At 35.0% G+C, this 16,844-nt stretch overlaps 1 protein-coding gene across 6 annotated transcripts in view; it reads right to left on the minus strand.

Annotated features, from left to right (window-relative positions):
* LOC6039116 (insulin-like growth factor-binding protein complex acid labile subunit) overlaps positions 1 to 16,844 on the minus strand; it is a 470,604-nt gene that overhangs the window by 50,562 nt on the left and 403,198 nt on the right. For all 6 annotated transcript variants that reach the window (XM_038251247.1, XM_038251242.1, XM_038251244.1 and 3 more), the window contains one exon: positions 6,070 to 6,687. The gene's annotated coding sequence lies outside the window, so the exon portion shown is untranslated. The remainder of the gene's footprint in view (positions 1 to 6,069; positions 6,688 to 16,844) is intronic.

Below are 16,844 nucleotides of genomic sequence, written 5' to 3' on the forward strand. Positions count from 1 at the left end.
TCTTTGGGTTTGCTGGGATTTTTGTGAAGAAGAATGAGGAATTTAGAATTCAAAATTTGGAATATGGAATTTGGAAATTGGTAATTTGAAATTGGAAAATGGAAATTGGAAAATGGAAACTGTAAATTGGAAATTAGAAATTGGAAATTGGAAATTGGAAATCGGAAATTGGAAATTGGAAATTGGAAATTGGAAATTGGAAACTGGAAATTGGAAATTGGAAATTAGAAATTGGAAATTGGAAATTCAAAATTGGAAATTGGAAATAAGCAATTGGAAATTGGAAATTTTAAATTCGAAATTGGAAATTGAAAATAAGAAATTGGAAATTGGAAATTGGATTTTGGAAATTGGAAATTGGAAATTTAAAATTGGAATTTGGAATTTCAAATTGAATGAAAAATCCGATATTAGAAGGTAGTACAACAAAGTTGAGCTTCGAGCTCACAATTAAAGCTTCCCTTTTAACCTCATTCAAGCTTCTAGCTAAACAGGCACCACAAACTTAACTCAAAACTTTCCCACTTTCGTTGCCAAGGTCAAAGGGTCCGCAAAGAGCATCGTAGCTTTAACAACCCCCTAAACCCGCTGAACCATTTTACGCTTGTTGAATGGCCAATCGTTTGTTCTCTGAACTCCTCTCTCTCTCTCTCTCTCTCGCAGCCAGGTGTGGAGTTCACCGTGGCGGCCGTAAAAGCTCCAGGTCTGCAAAGTTTGACTTTTACTGCCCGGAAGTTGGACCAGGGAGCAGGGAGATCTGGTGATAAATCTCCGAACCTTCGATTTCCGGCTGCTCTGCAAACTGGGAGGGTGGTGGCGATTGGAATTGATTTTAGTACCCTAGGGTGATTACAGACGGACAGAGGATTTGAGGTTATGATGCACTTTTTTGTTGAAGTCAAGGATAAGAACATTGGTTCATTCAGAAGTCAAAATTGTAAAAAAAATACCTAACATGATTTTGAGGAGCTCGATAACCTTAGGACGACTGTAGCGGAACACTCTCTCCCGGGTAGAACCATCCATCAAGAACTCCATCTTCTGGTTCGATACTTTTAGAAATGGGCCGGCGCTCTCCTCCACAAGTAAAGGTCGTTTAAGCGAACTAAGGCAACACTTTTACGGACTGCCAGCCAGCCAAACAACTTTACCAGATAGATTCCAGCGACGACGACGGAAATCGACAAGTTGAAGGCGATAAAACTCCGGAACGGCATTTGGCGCCGACCGCCGACTCGTGCTGGGCCATTTGGAATCGACTCGACTTCAACTTCAAGAGGGTCGGCTTTTCAAGGCCGATTTGGTGCCGAGCTCGTAAATGGGGAACGATTTGTAACTTTTGCTGGTACCAGAATAAAGGGGGTTCTGTAGATTTCCGGTGAAATGATCGCTTGAAATGGGTCCACGTCTGGCAATTTGACGATGGGGGGGAAATGGAGAAAAAGTTTCGTCCTGTGAAGAATGAATTGCAGAGACAAGCGTCATCTAAACTGTGTTCACCTCTCCGCGGGTTGTAACGACAAAGTTTATGAGTTTGAGATTGTTGCGCTGAAAAAATTCGCTCGGTGCAATTAGTAATTAGAATTTCATGCACAGTTGGCAGTGGAGCTTAGCATCAAATTGAAATATTTTCTGAAAAGAATGACGAGTTCGTTGGATTGGTAGTTATACTGAAATCAACGACTGGAAGGTAATTATTTGCGATAAAGGTTTTCTTTTCAATTGCTTCAATCCTTCTTTGAGTTTAAAGGATTTCAGAGTTCATTTTTGGTATGGTATTTTCAATGATAAGATCATAGAATTTCAAAATTGTGTCATTTTACTATTGAGCAATTCCATGTCAAATAGGGAATCGGTTTCACCCTTTCCGATTTCAATGAAACTTTGTAGACATGTTATCCTAAGCTTATTTAAGCCATTTTTGTGTATATGGAGCCAGTTTCACTCAATGATGACACACGGTGGGTAAGAAGGGGATTATTATGCAACTTGCATGCACCTCGGAAATTCCTCCTGGAGGTTGTTGGGGAGACTATTCTGAGTCAGAAAAATCGATTTCCAAAATATTCTGTCGGTGAAAACTGATTTTATCTCGATTTGAAGTTAAAAAACCTAATATTCCACCTAAAACTTCAAAAATACGTCAAAAATCTCGGTCTAACTCTGGACAAAGATGTCAATTTTCATCCAAATATCAATTCTTAGTTCCCAAAATATATTCCTGACATAGTACACCTTAAATCGGTCCATTACTTGAGTCCCAGCGTCATGAGAATGTGTAAAATAGTGTTTTTTCTTTAAAAATATTTTCAAATTGGTCTGGTAAATAAACTGTCATGTCTGAATTCCAAAACTAACGTTGTAGCATTGTTGCAAACAAAATGAAGAACAATTTTGCAGAAAAAAGAATGAAATTTTATCCATTTTCTGTAAAGTTATGTCCATTTTAGTGGGAAAATTGTTGCCAATTTTCGAAATTCTTCGATATTTAACTCATTCCTGTTATTAACAGCTACTACGATCATACTCAGTAGGATGTAACAAAATTACTTTTGGCGGGCATTCAGGGGCTGGTTCCGGTGGGCATACTGAGCTCAAATCTCAAATATGAGCTTGATTGAACTTAATTGGAGCTGTCGCATTGCATTTCAATTTTAAATGAGATTTTACCAGTAAAAAACAAGGTTTTTCAAAAATATAGATTTTTAGGCACTTTAGCCACTAAAGCGTTTATCTTCAATATCATTGGCATGTAGGACATTTCCTTGCGCATGTTTTGGTATATATAACATTGAATTGAAGCACTCTGGAGATTAGGCCTTCAATGTCTTGATTTTTTTTCAAAAAAAAACAGCTCAGCAGAAAAGATAGGCGACGCGCCATTTCATTTTGCTCAAAACTTGAATGTTATTATACCAAAACATGCGCAAGGATCTGTCCTACATGCCAATGATGTTGAAGATAAACGCTTTAGTGGCCAATGTGCCTAAAAATCTACATTTTTGAAAAACCTTGTTTTTTTACTGGTAAAATCTCATTTAAAATTAAAATGCAAAGCGACAGCTCCAATTAAGTTCAATCAAGCTCATATTTGAGATTTGAGCTCAGTATGCCCACCGGAACCAGCCCCTGAATGCCCACCAAAAAGTTATTTTTGTTACATCCTACTGAGTATGATCGTAGTAGCTGTTAATAACAGGAATGAGTTAAATATCGAAGAATTTCGAAAATTTGCAACAATTTTCCCACTAAAATGGTCATAACGTTACTGAAAATGGATAAAATTTCATTCTTTTTTCTGCAAAATTGTTCTTCATTTTGTTTGCAACAATGCTACAACGTTAGTTTTGGAATTCAGACATGACAGTTTATTTACCAGACCAATTTGAAAATATTTTTAAAGAAAAAACACTATTTTACACATTCTCATGACGCTGGGACTCAAGTAATGGACCGATTTAAGGTGTACTATGTCAGGAATATATTTTGGGAACTAAGAATTGATATTTGGATGAAAATTGACATCTTTGTCCAGAGTTAGACCGAGATTTTAGACGTATTTTTGAGGTTTTAGGTGAAATATTAGGTTTTTTAACTTCAAATCGAGATAAAATCAGTTTTCACCGACAGAATATTTTGGAAATCGATTTTTCTGACTCAGAATAGTCTCCCCAACAACCTCCAGGAGGAATTTCCGAGGTGCATGCAAGTTGCATAATAATCCCCTTCTTACCCACCGTGTGACATTTGAGTAGGACGTAAGCGTTTTAAATACTTTTGTATTTCGTAATTTAAATATTGCTGGCCGTTGCATCGTATCAAAAAGTAGTCAAAGACAAACTTGTAGGAAATTTGACGAGCTTTCCGAAATAAATATACTGAAAGAAAAAAACACACTACTTTGATGAGCTTTTTTGATTTTTATATTTAAAAGGTTGATGTTTAGTCAACGATTTTTTTTCATAATTTTTTTTTGTGAAAATTGCCTAGGATGTTACTAAAAGACTCACGAAAAATTAGGATGGAACAACTCCCTAAAAAATACAAAATTCGTTTACTGAAACTGTTTTGTTGAAAAGTGCTCTAATTTCATATTTAATAATTCGCCATATGTATTTTAACTGTTTTAGAGTTTTTTTTATGAAATTCTGAAATTTTAACAAAATACCGTATATTCTCGAAAATACTAAAATTTTTATTAATCGCAAGATGGGCATCAAACGATTCAAAGTTTTGCCTTTAATTAAACTGTTTTAGAGTTTTTTGAATCAAATACTAAAATTTTCACAAAAAAAAATATTTTTTTGAAAAAGCTCAATTTTTATAATTTGCAACATGCGTATTAAACAAAACGAAATTTTAACTGCTTTTTCATTCAATTTTTTTTAAAGCAGTTTAAATACATGCAAAATTTGGAATCACAAAATATTAAGTTTTTAAAGAGAAAATACGGAATTTTGTGAAAATTTTAGAATTTCATTACAAAATCACAGTTAAAATACATTTTAAATTTTTAATCGTTTGGTACCCATTTTGCGAATTATAAAAATTTGAGTATTTTCGAGAAAATACGGAAATTTTCTAAAAATTTTAGTTTTTCATCCAAAAATCTCTAAAACAGTGAAAATGCATGAAAAATTTCAAATCGTTTATTATATTGCAAATTATAAAAACATAAGCATTTTAAAAAAAATGCGGGATTTTGTTATAATTATAGAATTTCATTCAAAAATCTCTTAAACAATTGAAATATATTGAAAATTTTAAATCGTTTGATACCCATATTGTTAATTCTAAAAAAAAATAGTATTTTAGAGAAAAAAACGGTATTTTGTCAAAATTTTAGTATTCCATTCAAAAAACTCTCAAACCGTTGAAAAACATGCAAAATTTCTAATTATTTGGTACCCATATCGCGAATGGTAAAAATTTGAGTATTTTCGAGAAAATACGATATTTTGTGAATATTTTATAATTTCATTCTAAAATCTCTAAAACTGTTAATAAACATTTAAAATTTCGAATCGTTTGAAACCTATACAGTCCAGACTCGATTATCCGAAGGCCTCGCAAAAATTTCACTTCGGATAATCGAATCACGAAAAAAAAATTTCGTTGTCTTATTTTTGATTGTTGAGCTTGAGTATGACCCCTAAACTATTCTAAAGTGATTTATAAATTTTAAATCCACGATGGCAGCCAAAATGGCGGTGATGAAATATTTAAAAAGTGCATTTTTTTAATTAAAAAGAAATTTAACTTAAAATTAGGTCGCAGAATTGTTAAAAGATGTTAACTGCAAGAAAACGAAATGATGCGAAAACACTTTTTTTTGGTCATGATTCGATTATCCGAAGTCCCATACATACCTTCGGATAATCGAGTCCGGATTTCCGAGAAAATACTTTTTTTGTGAAAATTTGAGTATTTCATAAAAATCTCTAAAACAGTGAAAATACATCTAAAATATCGAATCGTTCGACACCCATATAGCGAATTTAAAAAAGTGAATATTTTCAAGAAAATACGGTATTTTGTGAAAATTTTAGTATTTCATTCATAAAACTCTAAAACAGTGCAAATTCATGCACAACTCTGAATCTTTTGATACCCATAATGAAAATTCTGAAAATTTGAGTACATACTTTAAAAAATACGGTATTTTATGATTTTTTTTAGTATTTTTACTTTGAAACTATAATATGGCATATTATCCAAAAAAAAATTTACTACGATGAGGCTTGATAATTGAATAAAATTTGGTTTGTTTTAATCAATTTTTGAAATCTATCAAATATAAATTATCGTCCATAATCTTCGATAAAATTATCGCCGATAGAATTATCGGAATAACGATAACGAAAACGATAGATTATCGTTATCATCCTGACGCTAATGATAAAACTATTGGAACTGTTCGAACCTCGATAATTTTATTGTAACAACCTTGATGTTTAAGCAACCTCTGCTAATTTCTGGTGGACTGGTAAGGTCGATACCAGATGGATCGGCTCGCTTTTGATGGTGGTTTTTGTTATGCAATTCCAGAAATTATCAATTAAAACTCACCTTCTAACCAACTCCAAGTGTCCTCTCGCTACCACCACGTGCGCCCACACGTGGTCTAATGAAATCCAATCACTGCCACTCTGTGGCAGTCAATCAACTCGATCGCACCTCACCACCTCCCAATATCACTGGAATGCAAAATGCACAACCGGAATTGCTCTCGTTGCGCAGTTTGTTGTTGTTGTTTTTTTTTCCCTCGGGAAACTTGAAACCTGACTGTGGGATTGCTCACTTGTGTGTGTGTGTGGGGTGACCACTGAGTGATTGCTCTGTTGTGTTTTGTTTCGTTTCCCTGCTCAAACAGGTGGAAATTTCGAGCGCTGATTGTTGGAAAATTGGCAGCACTTTTGCTCCTTTTTTTCTTCCCCGGATCGGTTGGTTTGAACGAGGATTCCGTGGAGGTGGTGGTGGTGGTATTTAATTAATCGACCAATTTTCCGCGCTGAACGGGGGTCATTTGAGCGGGGTTATTATTCCGGAAATGGCGGTGCTCTCGATTGCAGGTGGAATTCGAGCTCCGGTAATGGATTGCATTGGAATTATTTGCAAACAGTGGGAGATGGTCCTGGGGGGTGATCATGGAGCAGGTGCTTCTTTTGATTGGCGTGTGGTGAGGATCTGAAATGATACAATTAAAATTTATGGTTAAAACTTCGTGCAATCATCTGACTTCGTTCTACAAATAATTTTGAACAGCGTTCTCCAAACCAACCATCAATCTGACTTGGAAGCAAACTTGGTAAACAATATCTGCATTCGGCGAATCTGTTTCTGACACGACGAGTATCCAAATTCCAGCGAACTCATATTAACTTCTCCACATTCAGGTTGAGAAAATCTGAAAGCTGATTCCAAAGGGGGAAAGCTCCTTTGGAGACAACCTAACATGCAGTGTTATTAAATTCCTCGGTACACTCGTTTGTTTGTTGATTATGTCAAATTGAAATATTTTTTGTTGTTTCATTAAAGTTGAAGAATATATTTACGTTCTCCAGGGATTTTCGAAGAAACGCAATAAAATTGAATCTATAACTGATAGCAAACCAATTAATGAGTTCTGAAAATTGATATTGAGCAATTGCGAAAAACGCATGCTGTTTCGCATGAAACTCACTATATTTGTTTTCCAATGTTTGTGTTGCACCCCTCCCTTTTCACAATTTTCCCGAGAAATCACCACACAAATCAACTGCAAACAATTTGGAATTAATTTTCCTGCATTGGAAGTAATATGCACAATGTTTGGGTTCGCTGAAAAACATTATTAATTTTTTATGAAACTCAGATGCACCGAAACATTTTTCCGCGAAAAACAAACTTCGATACCAATACTTTGGAAATCAACAATTGCAACATAACTGGACTAGTGTAGAGAGTTGAATTTTTGGCTTAATTTTTTTATGTTAATAGATCTATGTTATTTGTTAAACTGAACAACAATATAAAAAAATCTCGTTTGAGCAATACTCTACCAAAACCGGAAATGGGTTCTTTTTGTACTTTTTTATTTGGCTCAATCTTGTGGGGGCCTTCCCTATGACCAAAGAAGCTATTTTGTGTCATTGGTTCACCCATACAAGTCTCCATACAATTTTGGCAGCTGTTCGTACAAAAATGGTACGTATATAAATCTGTAACTCTTGAATGAATTTTCTGATCAATTTGGTGTCTTAGGCAAAGTTGTAGGTATTGTTGAGGACTATTGAGAAAAAAAAAAGACACGGAAAAAATAGCTGATTTTTTTATTAAATTTTTTGTTCACAAAAACTGAATTTCCCAAAATACGTATACGACAAAAATCCTCAACTTTTGAGACATAGAGAAGAATGGTCATCAAAAAATAAATTTTATACAAAACAAAATTTAACATTATTTTTTTTAGTAAAATTGAATTTGCAATCAAGTACTTCATAGATTTTTTGATAAAGGGCTGCGTTCTAAAGATATTGCAACCAAAAGTTTGATTTTAGTGAAATATTTGCAGTTTTTCGATTTTTTGAAAGAGTAACCATGAGTGACAATTTCTAAAAATATTTTATTTTGAATTGTTCAAAAAATTAGTCATAAAATTGTCTAAGAGACATTGAAGATTGGACCTCTGGTTGCTGAGATACAGTGGCTTAAACCAAAAGAAACAGGAAAGTTGAAGTTTTTTAAGTCTTACCCAAAAAACCAATCATTTTCTTATGTCGATCTCTTAGCAACTAATGGTCCAATGTGAAAACATGAAACTTTCGTGTATTTTTTTCGATCTTTTCGAAAAAAACTGTCAGATTTTTAAATCAAGACTAACATTTGAAAAGGGGGTAATATTGAATTTTTGGCCCTTTGGCGGCAGATTTTTTGACCATGCTTCTCTATGACTCAAAAGTTGCGGATTTTTGTCCTTTAAAACATCAAAATATGTCGAAAATCAAAAAATATATATTTTGGGATTTGAATTTTTGTGAAAAAAAAATCCACAATTTTTTTTTCCGAGTACCTCTTTTTTTCTCAATTGTCCTCAACTATACAGTAAGGCCCATAAAAAATGCGACATTGTTATTAGGTGTAAATCGGGACTATTTTTACTGTTTATGATGTATGTAGCATGTGAACATGTTAAATAGGTTCAAAACAAACAATCAATGCCTTTAAAACCATTCCCTTAGCATAAAATAAGTTACAGCTCATTGAAATTTATAATTTTCCAATTTGCTCTACGCCCAGGCCATATAAAGAAAAACATACTTTTTTCATGTTGGTCGATCTGGATAGCCTATTATGGTATTTTTATGGACTAAAAAGTATACAGCCTTCAAGGTTACTGTTTTTGAGAGTTGTAAGAGTTAGTTCCACCGAATTTTACGCATTCTATTTACCAGTTATAGTAAAATAGTGAACTTTTCAAAAATATCCCGATTCTGAAAATGCATAAATTTTTGGAATTTTTTGGAGCCTGCAATGTTTCAACGCAAAAAATAAATGCTACTAATTATTGTAATTGATACTAACAGATGCTCTGATGTGACTTTTAACAACCCAAGTAGCATTTGGCAACATGATAAATTTGACTAAGTCCAGTTTTTGTTTTGTTTTGCTGTAGAAACATAAAAATGACATTTTAGCAACAATACGTTGCAAGTTGCAAACCTTTCGAATTGAAAACAACTTTGCTACAATCCATTTCGTTTTGTAATCGAAACATATTGAAAACTTATTGGTTCCATTGTTGCAACATGTGACTAAGCCCGATTTGTGTGCTAAGAATAATATTGAAATCAAAAATCCTTAGATACAGTTCAGTCCAACCATTTTCCCTTTCATCAATTCATCCGTGGCTCAGTGGTAGAGGCAAGGTGTGAAGATCTGAAGGTGTCAGTCCAGAATCCCGACATGGGGACTTTAGTTTTTTTGGTTGAAGAGATTTTTTTTGTTTCGCGCAAATTAAACGACAACATAATGGCAACATCATGACAACACAACAAACTACTTTACCGACATATTTAGACAAACTAATTGTTTCTGGAACTTCGTCGTAACAAAGTTGAAACAAGCGGCTAAATGTTGCCAACACAAAATTTTCGTGCGCTTTTTAGGGCACCACGAGTGTTCTAACTATGTTGTGATAGCACATTTTGGGTGTTACGAAATAGTTGCATTTAAGGATCCGCAACAAAAAATGTTACTAGGGAATATAGAGCCGCTGGGCACGCTTTTGAGCCATCGACAACGGTTTTGAATTATTGATTTATTTTGACAGAATCACACGAAATAATAACCAAAATGGCATTTTTCACACAAATTACCAATTTTAACAAAATTAAAAAACTTTCTTAATTGGGCGTATTTAAGAAGGACTTCTAATGATGCTTTCGGCACATTGTTGGATATTTTAAACTGTTCCGTTTTTGAAATATAAATTATTTAATTAGGGTAAATATTGTTCCAAAAACACATTCATAATTGTAGACCGCCTGTACACAGTTTTGGTGAACTGCAAAAAATTATCATGACGATATCTTCAAAACATACTAAACTAACACCATAATACACAAAAAATCAGATTGTTAAATAAATTTAAGAATGGCATCACTTTTTTTCTTATTTTTAATTATCTTGTTTTAAACAGAAAAGTTTAAGTTCGGGGACCCCACTTTAGTCAAATTTGAGTTGTTGATTGACTATTTAAAAATAATAAAAAAAAGTATTTTTCAAATATTGCATCACCGCCATACTGGTCGCCATCTTGGATTTTGATGTTCTAAATAATTTTAGCGTAGTTCAGGGGTCAAACTTAAGCTCGACAATCAAAACTTAGACAACAAAACTTTATAAAAATAAAGCAAGACTAACTTATCAAAAGGGCCAAACATTCAATATTATGCCCTTTTGAAAAGTCAAAAAACTGAAAATTTTGTTTTCGAAAAAATCGGAAAATTTCACGAATGTTTCATTTTTTAACATTGAAAATCAGACCATTAGTTGCTGAGAAATCAACATTAGAAATTAGAAAACTTCAATTTTCCATTTTAAAGATTGTTTGCATTGTAATATCTCAGCAACCAAAGGTCGAAAACGAAACTATTGGCACTACGCCCCCCGGGGCATGGCCTTCCTCTAACGTGGGATTTCTGCTCCAGCGCCTCTGACGAGACAGGAGAAACCGGGACCGACGTTTTACTTCACCATCCGATAGAAGCTCAGTGGATAAGGCGGGAATCGAACCCGCGTCTCATAGCATCATCGGGATCGGCAGCCGAAGCCGCTACCCCTGCGCCACGAGACCCACCAAAGGTCATTTTATTGAAATAAAAAAAAGGAAAATGAAGAGAATTTCATAAAATATTTTTTTCAAAGGTGGGCGAACATGAGCACTAATTTTGAAAAATGAATAAAGCCGTTGCAAATATTTTTCAAAGTTTATGTCCCCCTCCCTTAAAGTTGGTCTGAGTAATCAGGGGGCAAAAAAATATTTTTTCGAAAAACTTCAAAATGTTAATGAATATTTAAGTTCAATCAACTGAAACCCAGATAAAACGAATTTTCCCGCGTTTTTAATCATATTCAGCATGTTTGAACTCATTTGAAAACATTTGAAATTTTCATGAAAAACCAATGTACAGTCCCGCGAAAAAAAAATTTTTTGCGAAAAAAAAAATTCCTTCAATATCTCGTTATTTTCAAAACTAATGATTAGAAAGCAACTGTACGCCTGTAAAATGCATTTTGTAACACTTTTTTTTTCATCTAAGTGTTGAAACTTAGGCTTGTTATTTCAATTTTATTATTTCTTATTTTTTTGCCCTGTGGTGATCTTGAAACACTGCTAGGAGGAATAAATTTGTTTTGTCTTGTCTAGTAGAATCTCATTAATAACACAAATGAGGTAAGGTTAGACTCTATATTGAAATAATTCTGATAAAAAATAGATATTAGTTAAAGTGTTGATGTTACTGTGCAATTTTTCATTTGTCAAACTATTTTTTAAAACTCAACCACACATCAGTAATTTAGTTAACTTAAATCACTGTGAAACAGCGAGAAAATTCCACCTGATTACTTTTAACTTACCTGTCCATATCATCCCTCTCGGAAAAAGCACATAATTAAAAGCCTTTTTCGGAAAACATCATGCAGCTTACTGAAATCTTCTGGGTAAAAGCTCAACACCTTTTCTGGGATGGTGGCCAAAATAATAAAAAGTTGATCCTTTTTTCATTAGCGAAAATTACTTTTCATACGGCAATTATTGAATCCGACGAGGTGCTTTGAAATCAGTGTTTTGAAAGGGTCACTTATAAATTAAATTATAAGTTTGATGTTTTAAATATTTTGGAATTTGAGATATTAAATATCAACCATTTTTTTCTAGAGCTGAACATAAAAAAATATTAATTCAGTTTCCCGTCTCTGTTCTAAACCAAACATCACCGCTGCTAGTCCACACCATCAAGGCGGGTACATCCCATCTAAAACACACAATTTAGTTCATTATGAAAAGTGCCTTCAATGGTGGCCATCGTACCACTCTCACATACGACGGGGTGGTCGCCGTCGAAACCACAACGTCCAGGTACTCGGCCTCTAGATCATGAGCGATTATGCAGCGGACCTCTCTCCTTCGCGAAGGTGGCTAATTGAATGAAAATATTTTCCAGCGCGAAAACCGAGGTGGATGTTGATTCAAGTTTATTACGCGTAAATTAGCGTTGTTGGCTTGCATGATTTCCTCGAATGGAAATCTTCAAACCGTCAGCATTCTCATAGAACGATAATAATGCAATGAAGGGTGCAAAGCTAAGGATATCGCGAACAATTGAGATAGACACTATCGTGATTCTATTTGTAACACAATGCTGCAAATGAAGGCGTGAAGCAGTTGCAAATACTTGATCAGATTACCGCAATTTTCCACCCACTGAACGCAGCGCGAAAAAGAGCGAAGTGCTGCACGTGGAACGTCTCAACGCTTACTTTATTATTCACGAATCGTGAGGCGTGAATCAAAGACAAAGAAGACGGAACAGTGGCGTGGCGGTACTTTGGAACTACTTCACAAAGTTTTTCGAAACAACAACAAAAAATAAATAATAGAACAGAAGAACAGCAGTTGTTGACAGAGGTTAGGAACAGTGACCAATGACCAATGACCAATGACCAATGACCAATGACCAATGACCAATGACCAATGACCAATGACCAATGACCAATGACCAATGACCAATGACCAATGACCAATGACCAATGACCAATGACCAATGACCAATGACCAATGACCAATGACCAATGACCAATGACCAATGACCAATGACCAATGACCAATGACCAATGACCAATGACCAATGACCAATGACCAATGACCAATGACCAATAACCAATGACCAATGACCAATGACCAATGACCTAGTGTTAAGTGATGCGTGATAAGTGATAAGTGATAAGTGATGCGTGATAAGTGATAAGTGATAAGTGATAAGTGATAAGTGATAAGTGATAATTGATAGATCAAAACACAAAATTTTTAATCTGCCAAGTAACACCCATTTACGGTACCACTTTTCACGCTCACTGGCAACACTGTCAGCGTGAGATAACCCAATCTTGGTAGCGCTTCCCGTTTTTTATACGACCATCTCGTTTCGAACAGGTCCTGATGATACAATCGTTGCAACATTTTTTTTTGCGCACGCTCTCTCTCTCTCCAACATCCTTCCAATGTTTTACGATTGCGATGAAAGCAAAATGATGTGGATTGGAGATAATAAAAATTCAAAATATTACATTGTTGCGAGAGGGGATCTGCGCTCCGGTTTATGGATCTTAAACCGAGTCCCGAAAATACAACTTCTGGTGTGCCTTCGAGGCAGGAGAAAAAACTTTCCGAAAAAGAAACCCGCCCATAAAATGTACGCAAACAAGATGCACACAGATCATAACTATTCCTGAGTCCGCTCCTATCTGTTGACGATCGGTGGTGCGGAAAATTGCTTCCGCTTCGGGCGGTGATGTGGGACAATCTTTGGCGAGAAAACCCCTTTTGTACACGTAGAAGAAATCTTCTTAGCTTAAAAAAAAAGAAGAATTTTCGTGCTTGCCACAAATTGGATTAGAGTCGTCGTTCGAGGTTTTAGTTTTCCAGTTTTCACCCCAACCCCAACGAAACGATGCACTTTCGTTCGACCTCTAACGAGCTAATTACTGTAATTAAAACTTGCAGCAGTTGGGTTTCCCAGGGTTGTCGGAAAATGGAGAGGTGGAAAATCTCTTCTGCGAGCACTAATGTCGTTACTTGAGCTTTTCTTGGGAGAGCGAAGAAAGAAATCGGTAACAGGTTAGAATGAAGAAATTTGAAAAAAAGATTTAATTTTGAGAAAATGTATAGTTTTAATTACAATTATAATTAATATAGAATAGAACAAATTTGAAGAATTGAAGAATTGAAGAATAGAAGAATTGAAGAATTGAAGAGTTGAAGAATTGAAGAATTGAAGAATTGAAGAATTGAAGAATTGAAGAATTGAAGAATTGAAGAATTGAAGAATTGAAGAATTGAAGAATTGAAGAATTGAAGAATTGAAGAATTGAAGAATTGAAGAATTGAAGAATTGAAGAATTGAAGAATTGAAGAATTGAAGAATTGAAGAATTGAAGAATTGAAGAATTGAAGAATTGAAGAATTGAAGAATTGAAGAATTGAAGAATTGAAGAATTGAAGAATTGAAGAATTGAAGAATTGAAGAATTGAAGAATTGAAGAATTGAAGAATTGAAGAATTGAAGAATTGAAGAATTGAAGAATTGAAGAATTGAAGAATTGAAGAATTGAAGAATTGAAGAATTGAAGAATTGAAGAATTGAAGAATTGAAGAATTGAAGAATTGAAGAACTGATGAAATGAAATTAAATTCCGAATTTTAACTCTTTTCTCGCAGTACTTCAAAAGCCCCAATTCCTGAACATGACCTCGGCCCCACCAAAACGACACATTAATTAGCTCCGGTGCCTTTGAAATGGATCGCAGGCCACATCGTACGTGCTCCCGGCAAGAGTGAACTATGGTGATGGCAAATGGTCAACCGGCGAGGACCCGACAATCCATCGTGGTGCAATGTCGTGCAAGCTCTTTTGACGGCCATCGTCCTTCCACCCCAAAAGGACTTGGTTGAAGGCAAAATTTACCAGCTTGGCCGTGGTGAAATAGCTGGAACTTGAAGGTAGCTAAAAAGTGACGAATATGCCGGAAATATTTTGATTTTTAGTTGTACCTTAAAGATTTTTCAAATGGAATCATGTTATTTGTTGATACAATTCGAACACCCGTGCAACTAACTTAATATTCAGAAACGACTGATTTTTTGGAACTTCACTTTTAACTAAGATTTTGACAATTAGGTCAGATCAAAACATTCTTGTACCAAGAAATTGATTTTTTTTAACTCCTTAAACGTAAAATAAACTTCATTTTTCAACCCACCGTGTCACCCTCATCAACTCGCTTAAGGATAAACTCCGCAAAGAATTCTCAACGGGGTAACCTATGGAAAGGGTTGCCAACTGTGGTGGTAAGTTGATGAATAAAGAAAACCCCTGCCGACGTGACTGGTGACGTTCGTCGAGGGTTCCCCCTGGTTGGTTTGTCACGGATCCCCCAAAATGTGACCACCTCTTTGCGTTCCCCGGAGGTGGTAAGTTTGTTGCGGACGTGCTGCGTGTCCACAATTTATGAACCCGTGTGTGTGGGTGGTTGGAGCTCGATTTTTTTTGAGGTTGTTGCAAGAGCATTGAAGAGTTTAGCATACTTTCAGGCGCTCGAGCGGAGATAATTTCAACGTTCTTTAGGGGATACTTGAAGCATTTATCATGCACGAGCGTTATGGTGACGCAAATTTCGGCACAACTGTGAGGAACGTGATGTTGAAGCTAGTTTGAGGTTATGTTGAGGAAAAGATCTCTTCAATTTGACAAGTTTAAATTCATACATCAATCTAGTTTTTGAATCAGCAGTTAGAACTCACTCATAACCTCCACACCTCCGCGGGAAAACCCAAACAGATGACAGCACATCATGAAATTGGCTCATTAGAGACCCTCGCGCGAGACCGAGACCGAGAGCCCCAATATTCCGATGACGGATTGACAATCATTAGTCAGAAGCTCCACCGTGCGCAAACGAATCAACGGTCAATGCGTGCGATGAGTGATGGGACGTCATCTATGGCCGCTCCCCCTCCGAATAAATGACATTTAGTCAACGACTCATTCGGTTCCCGTTTCTCGTGCTAATTGATGTTTTTTGACAGATGATCTGACAGTTTCGTTCGCGGGTAGGGGGTTTTAGCTAATTTTGTGTGACGTTGTGTGGGAAAACATGAAATTAATTTGACATTTATGAGATTACGTAGGGTGGTGGCTTCGTTTCCGGGTGGAAATGTGATTGAATTAGTTTTATGTGCTTCTGCTTTGGGCAGATTATGACGGGTAGGGTTACTGAAACCTTTATAACTACGATATAAATGAAAGCCTTTTCAAGCTGAGGTAAAATTGTTCAACACTTTAAGTGAAATCTCCCATGAAACAGCCTGAATCTTTATAAAACATTATGAATTGTTTGCAGATTATTTCTATTTCCTTGGAACAGAGTAATTAGCTAAAATCCATCTTAAAAACACTATCTAAAAGGCCCTCGTATTTTTGCGGAAAGCTTTACACTACGAGGAAAGTTTAGTCTCTGATAATAAATTCGATGTATCTAACCGGAAAAAAATACTGTTATTTCAAATTGAAAAGCTACATTTGAAAAGGCTTGATTTTACTTCGTGCTTAACATTTGAAATAAAAGGCTTGAATTTCTTATAAAATTTAGAAAGATTAGAAAATTCCCAAAAAAGTAGTTTTTTTCTTGCTTCTACTTTTCGAAAATATTAAACATTCAGTAGATTCATCAACATTTTTCTGTAATAAACTTTTTGATTATTTAATTTGCATGATCTTGTTTTTGAACGATTGAAAAATATTTGATTCAAAAAAAGGCAACGTTGCCAAATATATTTTGCTCTTGCCAAGTTTTTCTCACAGCTGGATTTTTTTTTTGTAATCCTAAAAAGATTTTTAAATATAATTTCTGTGAGCAAATCATTTTACATAATAGGAATAAAAAAAAGCTGTTTTTTAAGAGATTGACTATAGAAATAACTCCCAAAACATCAATTCGATACGAAATGTCTTACTTTAGATAGCAAAAAAAAATAAGATAGCATTTTTGTTCCTGATTGCTGCAAGAGTTAAAAAAAAAAA

The sequence above is a fragment of the Culex quinquefasciatus genome, chromosome 2 (assembly GCF_015732765.1).
Source record: "Culex quinquefasciatus strain JHB chromosome 2, VPISU_Cqui_1.0_pri_paternal, whole genome shotgun sequence".
NCBI classification, from domain to species: Eukaryota; Metazoa; Arthropoda; class Insecta; order Diptera; family Culicidae; genus Culex; species Culex quinquefasciatus.